Source organism: Emys orbicularis, chromosome 12 (genome assembly GCF_028017835.1).
Source record: "Emys orbicularis isolate rEmyOrb1 chromosome 12, rEmyOrb1.hap1, whole genome shotgun sequence".
NCBI lineage: Eukaryota > Metazoa > Chordata > Testudines > Emydidae > Emys > Emys orbicularis.
In genome coordinates this window covers 28777956-28785471 of record NC_088694.1, presented here as the reverse complement: position 1 = coordinate 28785471, position 7516 = coordinate 28777956, and positions in this window count along the sequence as shown.

Here is a 7516-nt window from a genome sequence, read left to right as displayed (position 1 = left end):
CATGCGGGCAGGGGACTGGACTCGATGACCTCTCGAGGTCCCTTCCAGTCCTAGAATCTATGAATCTATGAATAAGTGCCTTGCTGACTCTGATCACTCCAACTGTGATTACCAGCGGGTGGAGAGGGACTCTTTGGATATATGGTAGGCCTTACTATAAACAAACCTGTGAACATTCATTTACTTTGCATGGAGATGATTTCCTGCCTTGCTGCGTCTAACGTTTTTGGTTTTTAATACAAAATAGAGAAATCAGTTTAATAGCAAAGTTGGTTAAACCCAGCAAACAGTTTTGTGTGTTGCAGGACAGACTCTGCTGGTTTGTAGTTAGGACCTACAAACTAAGGGCTTGTCTACACTTGAAATACTACAGACGCACAACTGCAGCTGCGCTGCTATAGTGCTTCAGAGTAGAAACAACCAACGTGGACGGGAGGGGTTCTCCCATTGGGGTAGGTAACTCACCTCCCGGAGAGGTGGTAAGAATTCTTTCGTCGACCTAGTGCTGTCTATACCAGGGGTTAGGTCGGCTTAACTATGTCGCTCAAGGGTATGGATTTTCCACACCTGAGTGACGTAGCTGGGTCAGCCTGCCCTTTCAGTGTAGACCAGGTCTAAATTCAGATTCGACATGGACTTCCTTAATTGAATTAACTTTTCCAGCACTGAATCGATAAAATACTTGTACAAACCAGAATAGCCTTATAATCTTGAGCTGGTTAATATATAAAAGGCAATTACATTGTCTACATATTACATTAGCCTTTGTTCCATTCTTCCCAGCACTGTATACTTGCCTGAAAGCTCACGGCTCTGGCTATTGTACCAGGATCAACATTTACTCTTCCCCTCCCACCATTACTAGCTTAATGCTAGCAGCCAGTTTTGTCACTGGGAAACTGCTTGTGCTCACCTTTTTAAAACTAGAGTATTCCTCGTTGTGCATTGACCAGGCGATAGATGCTCCTATCCCAACATGCAGATTCCTTTCATAGTAATCCAGCCTTTCTGTCCAGCTACCCCCAAACAGCACTGCTTAGCATTGTGAGGTCAGAGGCACAGCATCCTCCCACTTTGCTTCTAGTTGAACCTTCTGTTCCCTAGATGACTTCCCATTTTTCCCAGCAACACTATCTCCGTCTATTGGGACGTGTTTAGCTTTCTTCTGTCCCACTCCAGGACTGTGCAGTCCTCAAATATGCCAGGATGCCAACTTTTTAATATTGGAGCTTAATGTTATTATTTAACAGGTTCACAAACCACATTTTATTAACACATGTAAATCGCACATCCTGATATTATCCTATCAGCCTTTGGAGTCATCTAGTCCTTCCACTGGCCATGGTTATTTCATACTATACGTTTTTCTTATCCTCACATTGAATTCTCATGGTAGGTGCTTATCTAGCTTTTGTCCTGCCGTCCTTTATTTCTCCTGGTTCTCAGTTTCTTTCTTCGTTTCCAAAGACTTTAGATAGAAATTATATTTCTAGAGTCTTTTAGACACTCCCTAGCCACCCAGCTATTTTGATTGTGTTTTTTACTTTTTTCAAAACCGTATGAATGCAAAGGATTATTAAAACAGACTTTTTTCTTTTTATCGTTTACAGTTTAAATAGAATTTGGCTATTCTTCTGAGGTCACCCATCATAGCAACACTCTCCTTTTATTAAGTGCAATAGCAGGAAGATTTACTTAAAGAAAGTAAATGTCTTGAAAACCTGTCTTGGCTGGTGTTTAAACTGTTGAGTTGAAAAAGTGTGTATATTGTGGACACAATAGGGCATGTTTAACGCTCAGCTGTTGCTGGAGAGCTGAGGGGAAGAACTTCTCTGATTTGTGAGTGAAGGCAAAAATGGTCTGACAGCTTCCTCCAGAACCTGTTCTAACGCATTGTTCATTCTGGGACTTGATCCTTAACTAGAACTTAGCCTGTGCTTGTTAAATGAGAAGTTGATCAGCAGTGCTACTCTTAACTGTTGTTCTTTGTCTGCTACATGAAGACAACAGTTAGGGAGCAAAATAAAATACAATGCAACTAGCGTAGAAAATCTAGTCAAACCAATTACTGGAGTGCCATGCAGTATATTTTTCGGTTGGGGGGGTATCATGGGGCGCACTCACCGCTGGTGGCACTTTATGTTGGCCATCCTGGGGATTAGTTCTGCAAGGTACTGTGTCCTCCTCCAGCGGCGTCTCACCCACTGTCTTCTCGTTCTGAGGCCTGCTTGCTCCAGGAACTGCAGCCTCCTTTTCGTGACTCAGCCCTCTGGCTAGGTCACAACATGGTTCCCCCTTCCAGGGGGCGGGGAGGTGTAACAAAGTCTTTCCTGGACCAAATCGTCCCAGGCAGTCCACTGTCCTCTGCCTGGTATTTGCCACGTCCCTAGTGGCTGGTGGGAGAATCAGGGCCCACCCTCTGCTCCGGGTTCCAGCTCAGGGGCCCTCCAGTTAGCCAAGGCCTGCACTGCTATCCCTTGCTACTTCTACCTTCCTTGCTTTCCCCCTCTTTGGGTTCACCAGGGAGTAACACTGAACTACCCTCTATAGTCCCAACACACCTCCCGCCTCCCAGGGAGTGACTGCAGCCTGCCTTCCTGCAGCCCCTTTCTGTTGCCAGCTTCCTGGCTTATATAGGCCCTGTCTGTCCCTGCCCAGTTGAGCCTCATGTCTAATTAATCCCTGCTCCCTGGCTCCTCCTCCAGGTGCAGCCTGGACAGTTAATTGAGCCTGATTTACCCTCTCAGGGCCAGTGAGTACACCCCATCACAGTAGGATACAGTACAGCTTTGTGGTCAGCAGTTCCTTGAATGGGCACAAAATCAACCCAAGCGCTTGAATGCATGGATCAGCATTCATGTCACACCCCCAGTCAGTGCCCGGCCCAAGCCGGGGAAGCCAATGATCCAACCAGCGGACCAAATTCAGTGATGAATCCTGATCATGTGCCACCTGAGGCATGATGCGCATACGCTGAGAAGAAGAATGCATTGAAATTCCCCATCCTTTTCGCCACAAGGACATCCTTAGTGGCATCCCCAAACCAAACGGCTTCCTACCTCCAGGCCATCCAATATACAAAATCAGAAGCTTTGCTATTACAGCTGAATAACGTGGAAATCAGCTGAAATCTGTATTGATTAATCATTGTAAAATCTGGTTTTCAAACCCCCTGTGTCCCTGTTGCTTTTCTCCATCAAATTTGTGAGGATGGAGACACTAACGGTTGTCAAGCAAAGAATAAAACAGAATGTCAATGGCCAGGATTCTTTTAAACAAAGTGAATCTTATTCCCTGGTGACACTTCAGATTGTTTCAGGTTAGTTCAGTATAGTTTACCTCTCATCTTGGCACTGGCAGGAATATTCTCTTGTTCATTCAGCGCGTCTTCATTAACCAGTCAACATTTGCTATCTCTGGATGTGAAGTCCGCACATGTCATCATAAAATTGTGATGTTTAGCAGCTTGATGGCAAAAGCTGTGTGCTATAAACATGTTCAATCTGTGTCCTACAGGCAGTGTTTGGAAAATAGCGACACAGAATTCATAAACGTTTCTAAAATAGATCCAATCAGCACCGTCAGACCAAACCATGTCAGCTAACATTCCCACACGAGACATAGAACAGCAAGTTTGATAGCTTTGTAGAGGAGCAGGAGTTAGCACTGAAGTTTGTCTGGAATTTTGGAAGGAAGCCTGTTTGAAGTATAACAGATTAAGATGTCCAATTTAGGAAGAGATGCTAAACTGACATTCTGAGTGGTCAAGCTATCAAATGCAACTGCTCTTCTTAAAGGGAGGCTGCAGCAACAAATGCAGGTTTGGAAGAAGGAGTTTGGTTTGCCAGTGTTGTCTTGTTTGGTGCTTCTTATGAACCTTGTACGCCAGGGAGCTGAAAAGCATCCTAACTTGGATGTGCATTTAGACTGAGTTCATGTCCCACTTCCTGCCTCCAAACAGTTAACATTGCACTTGATTCTATTCAACATGATTTCAGATAACTGGCAAATTCTATGGCTTGCACGCAGTTTGAACAGCCGCTGGGTGTCCCTTCTCCCTAACCACAGCTGGAGATCAGCAGCTGGAGACTGAATTAAAATCCTGTCATTGATGAACCAGCAAACCTTCCTAAACAGTTCAGTGTGAGAAGAAAGCAATGTTCCTTCAGCCCTTGATGGGAGAGCTGACCTCCTCCATCAGTGTCTGCACTGTCCCATTTTAGCTCGTTTTTCTCTGTGTGAAGCTGAGTAAAAACCCATATTATTCCCATTAAAGGGATATGTAAAATCAGAATGTTTAGAAGACAGATATGTCCTTATCTGGGTTACAACCACAACAATCCAGTAATAGAAAGCTTGTGAAATCTAACAGCGCTGCTTGCTTTTTGTATTTCGCTCATGGTGAGCCATGAAAACAAGCCACTTGATTTCTTGTGAGTTTTGGCTTTCAGGTTCTCATGCACTGCCACAGAGCAATGCAGTGTTTTGCAAGTTATTACAAGTGCATGGGATTGTTTATTGGGGGTGGAGGGGGTGGGATTCCATTGAACTTTTTGTTATAGCCGACAATGGCAATATTTCTGCTTGGGCTTTATTTAAAAAAAAAAAAAAAACACTTTATTTTTAAAAATGTGCCCTTGGTAGTGTTTTGATAGTATGTTTAATATGTCCTGCAAATAGTTTGGAAAGAGAGAGATCATCAAAGTCAAGATTCCAGTCCACGCTCTAGTGAGATCGTATGTTTCATGTCATGTTCCCCATATGCAGTTGTGGGAACAGGTTTCACAGGAAAGGGGTGAAGAAAACAGAGTATGGAAGGGGTACCGTGCATATGTTTGCATGTGAGCTGTCTTTTTGGAGGTAAAGGCAGGAGAGAATATTGAATTTTGTAAAGCTAGAACAGGAAGAACAATTTACAGTGAATGACATTTATCAAATGTTGTAGAAATTTCTTTTCTGTTTGTTTCTTTTCTGGCAATCGATTATAATTTCCATGAGTTAGCTCACTGTTTGCATGTATTCAAATGATTTGTGCAAACATATTTCAGTCACTGGGTAGCTCACAAACTATGGAGCAAAAGTATTGGATATTTACAGTTAGAACTGTTTTGACTGAACGCTGTAGATCCCAGGGTGTGTTTCTGTTCCCTGAACAGATGAGTGCAACTCTTAGCATGAAGTTTCTGGTGTGAATACTTTTGATTGCAAATTCAAAATTTGTTCTCTGTGAATATTCTGGAATGCTTGTCTGATTCACAGTTGGTTTCTCTCTTCCCCCCTCTCCCCCCCCTTCCAATTTTCCTGTCAATAAACTTATTTGCTAGAGTATTTGCAGGAAGTGAACACACAGGAAGGATGGACACATTCAGTATGAATTAATGTAAAAGTGTGAACGAACACTTGCATATGGAAGTGTACAGTATATGGCCAGTGTCTTGAATAATCTCTCTGGTCGCTTTCTTGGCGGATGGGAAGCTGAGATTTGAACAGAAAATTACTGGTGTGAAACAGGGTTTATATAAACTAAAACACACACCTGCTGCTATATAAATACTGTAGGGCTGCAGATTTGATTTGATTTTTAATTGTGAGCAATCCCAAATCCATTGAAATGGAGAGAGTTTCTTAATTGCTTGAGAACGGATGTTTTACTGTATAGTCATCTCTGTTCACCCTGCCAATGTCACCTCTCTAATCTCACAGAGAGGGAGATTGTTGGAGTGCAAGATCCATTTGTTACCTTGCTGACCTTAAGGATGATTTTCCACAAGGAGAATAAATGAGATACCTGTGGCCTGGTGTATGCAGGAAAAACAGGAGCGTGTGACTTGCCTACAGGATTTCAGGCCATGGGCGATAGTGCCAAGTGCTTGGTGCAGAAGGGCTCTGGCGCCAGGTTGTTCCTTCGATGCTTTCACAAACCAGCACCTTTACTGAGGAGAACAGATTGCTGCCATAAATTGCAAAGCAGCAGGTTTTGTGATTATAATTCAGTGGAAAACTTCTCATTTCAATCAGTTTCCTTAAAAAAAAAAAAAAAAAAGGATTGTTCCACTCAGAGTTTAAGCCCTGGTACAACTGTGTTCTTCAGTGCTGATTGATAACTTGCAAAAATGACATTTGTTCTGTAGTTTTTATGTACAGTATTTATACAGCACCTAAGTGGGTTAAACTCAGCTCTCAGTGGGCAATTCCTTATTAAGTCCCTCTCAATAGCTTCCATCTCCAGTCTAAAGAGGTGTGGATGGACACAGGTCTGGGAGCCAGGAATTTCATAGTTCTAATTCAGAACTGGAAACGGATTCCTTCCAGGGCTTTAGAAAAGTCGCTTCACCTGTTAGTTTTTTCCAGTTGTAAAAATGTGTATGCTTCTTACCTCTACTGATGGTTAATGCTTTGAAGATGAGAAGGGCTGTTCTAGCGCTAAGAAGTATTATTTGATGTTTCTAATCAGCCCCAGAGGTCTAGCGGGGTCCTTCCTGCCTTTTAAATCCTCGCTAGTAATACAGATTATGCTATCAGAAGCTCGCTGACAATTCTCTTGATGCTACACATGGCAGAATGGAGTCCAGCTTGCTCTGCAGTGCTGATAGAAGTTAGATTTGGTTTTTGGCAGTGAAGGAGCTGTGAGTAGCAATTGGCTGTTTTTCTGAGGTGCCTTCCTAACATAAACATGCTCTGAACTCTTTGGTAGGCTTGTTAGACAGGAACATGCTTCATTACATATAAACAAAAAACTGCCCAGACGTCCTTCATGACAAGGGAAATGCCCCATGTGCCTTCTCACCTTTCAAAGTTCCAGAATGCTTTTTCCTTTGCCCATAACCAATCAGCAGTGAAGGCAATTAGTTTCAGCTGTTATAAAAGTATCCAAGCAGCTGAGGTTTTTTCGTTTTACACTAGAAAGAATCCAAACTTTTCAGTCAACGCTTCAGTAGGCATTTCAGTGCCCTGCTTGTAGGCTGTGTTGAATTCCAGCTTATGCCAAGTGGTGAAGGTTGAAACATGTCTAACTGCTAAGGTCTCCTCCAGGCCTTTGGCAGCCTTGCTGAAAAAGCAGGTGGTCTGCAATGATGGTTCCCTTTGGGTTCTCACACACTGCACACAACACATAGAAGTGAAAGACAACTGTCCCTTCCTTCCTTCCCTTGCTCCCTCCCCTCACCTCCCCCTCCCTGCCAAAAAAAAAAAAAAAAAAAAAAAAGTGCCAGGGCCCAGATGGATGTGCTGGAAATCTTTCAACGTTTTTATGAAGGGCATGCTACAACATAGTCACAACGCGTTCGGGAACTAATCGGAGGAGACAGGCATTGGTTTCAGGAGCAGAAAGTGGTCAGCACGTTGTTGAGGGGGATGATATGGATCACATCGTCTCACGGTGCTCCTTTTGGGTCACAAACTTATGAATGAGCTGCGTGCCAGTGTCGTCAGAGCAGCAGCAGTAAGCATCCATGTTCTCTGATTAATATGCTGGCGGGTTTATTGGCTCTTAGTAAAGCAGCCGTGCTTTGTAGAC